Source organism: Nicotiana sylvestris, chromosome 5 (assembly GCF_000393655.2).
Source record: "Nicotiana sylvestris chromosome 5, ASM39365v2, whole genome shotgun sequence".
NCBI classification, from domain to species: domain Eukaryota; kingdom Viridiplantae; phylum Streptophyta; class Magnoliopsida; order Solanales; family Solanaceae; genus Nicotiana; species Nicotiana sylvestris.
This window is the reverse complement of record NC_091061.1, coordinates 177,935,961-177,938,243: the sequence shown is the minus strand read 5'-3', so window position 1 is coordinate 177,938,243 and position 2,283 is coordinate 177,935,961.

The following is a 2,283-nucleotide window of genomic DNA, read 5'->3' as shown; positions in this document are numbered from 1 at the left end:
TTTGGACTTACGTTAATTGGTTATAGCCTGAAAGGATAGTGACGTGGACCAAGTAGTGGATAAATAAAAGGTCTAATATTAAATATCGTGAGTGTGGATAAGTGAGACCTAATAACTATTGGTCTGTGATGGGTAGACACTCTTTATAAATAGAGGCCAACCCCTATTTCCCTAGCTATTAGAAAACCTTCTGCCTCTTGAATACGTGATAACGGTAGACATCCCATCAGTCAAGTTCTTCGGGCTATGAGAGCGAGTAGCAAGTGGATCGTGAAAGTTGGTCTCAGGCTTAATCGCTGTTTGTTGTCGTTGTTGTATCCATGGAGTTTAACGGTACGCTTCCTTAAACTCTAACTCTAGATTGATTCTACAATTGTGTATTAATATCTGCTATGACTGCGATTTAATAATCTTATATTAGAAACAAAGGTCACATTCTAATGAAAGCAAGTTGGAAGTTTGGAAGCTCTTTGCTCTAAAGACTGATTGCACTAATTCATGATTAGATGTGATGTTGTGATCTTTTGGATTAGCAATATGTGATAACATGTGATGTGTTGTTTATGTCGATCTGGATAAAGCAATAACTGTTGCGGAAGCCAAATGTATATAGTTTGAATAAGTCACAACTACTATATCAAAAATTATGACAGCCACCAAATAATAAATAAGACAATAAAGCAACAATAAAGGGAACACCAGAATTTACGAGGTTCGGCTAATTTTGCCTACTCCTCGGACACAACCAATATTTTATTCCACTCCAAAAATACAAGTGAAATAATACTAAAGAGAGAAGATACAAATGCCTTAAACAGATGAGAAGGCAAATGAGAGGTGTGTTTAAATCCTAAACATTAAGCCTTCTTTTATAGGGGGAAAATCCCCCCAACTTTTGTTTTCCCACCGATGTGGGACAAAAGAATTTGCCAAACTTCAACAAATCTCCACCTTGGCAAAATTCCACATCTTCAATTTTCTCTCAATAACAAATTTCAAATTTTTGATTGTGTCTAAATCTTCAATCTTCAGTGTTCAACAATGTTGATCAAATCCAAACAATGTTGAAACTTGATCGCAGTCACCACCTTTGTCAGCATATCAGTAGGATTCTCCGTAGTATGAATTTTCTTCACCGCGACTCCTCCTTCTTCTATGATTTCTCGTACAAAATGATACCGAACATCAATATGCTTCGTCCTTGCATGATAAACTTGGTTCTTCGCTAATTGAATAGCACTTTGACTATCACAAAAAATTGTGATACCTTTTTGTTCAACACCAAGCTCCTTTAGCAATCCTTGAAGCCAAATTGCCTCCTTCACAGCCTCTGTAATAGCCATGTACTCTGCCTCTGTTGTAGACAAAGCAACTGTTGACTGCAAAGTAGACTTCCAACTAACTGGTGCCTTTGCAAAAGTAAACACATAACCAGTAGTTGATCTTCGTTTGTCCAGATCACCCGCAAAATCTGAGTCACAATATCCAACTACAGACTGATTGTCTTCCTGCTCAAAAACTAACCCGACATCTACAGTATTATGAATATACCGTAGAATCCACTTCACAGCTTGCCAATGCTCCTTCCCTGGATTGTGCATATATCTGCTAATAACTCCAACAGCTTGTGAAATGTCAGGCCTTGTGCAAACCATTGCATACATCAAGCTACCAACAGCATTTGCGTATGGTACCTTTGACATATACTCTCGTTCAGCTTCATCCATTGGCGACATAGTAGTACTTAGCTTAAAATGGGAAGCAAGTGGAGTACTAACTGGCTTAGTCTTGTCATCTATGCCAAAACGTTGAAGTACTCTCTTCAAATATTCCTTTTGAGATAAACAGAGTTTCTTTGAACGTCTATCTCTAATTATCTCCATGCCAAGAATTTTCTTTGCCTCACCCAAATCCTTCATCTCGAACTCCTTCTTCAGTTGAATCTTCAACTTATCAATTTCTTCCGAATTCTTGGAAGCTATCAACATATCATCAACATATAGGAGAAGATATACAAAGGAACCATCTTTAAGCTTGTGCAAATACACACAATGATCGTATTTGCTTCTCTTGTACCCTTGCCGCAACATAAACTCGTCAAATCGCTTGTACCATTGTCTAGAAGATTGTTTCAATCCGTACAACGATTTTCAAGTTTGCACACCATATTTTCTTTTCCAGCAACTTTGAATCCTTCTGGCTGAGTCATGTAGATTTCCTCCTCCAAGTTTCCATGTAAAAACACAGTTTTTACATCCATCTGAACTAGTTCCAAATCCAATT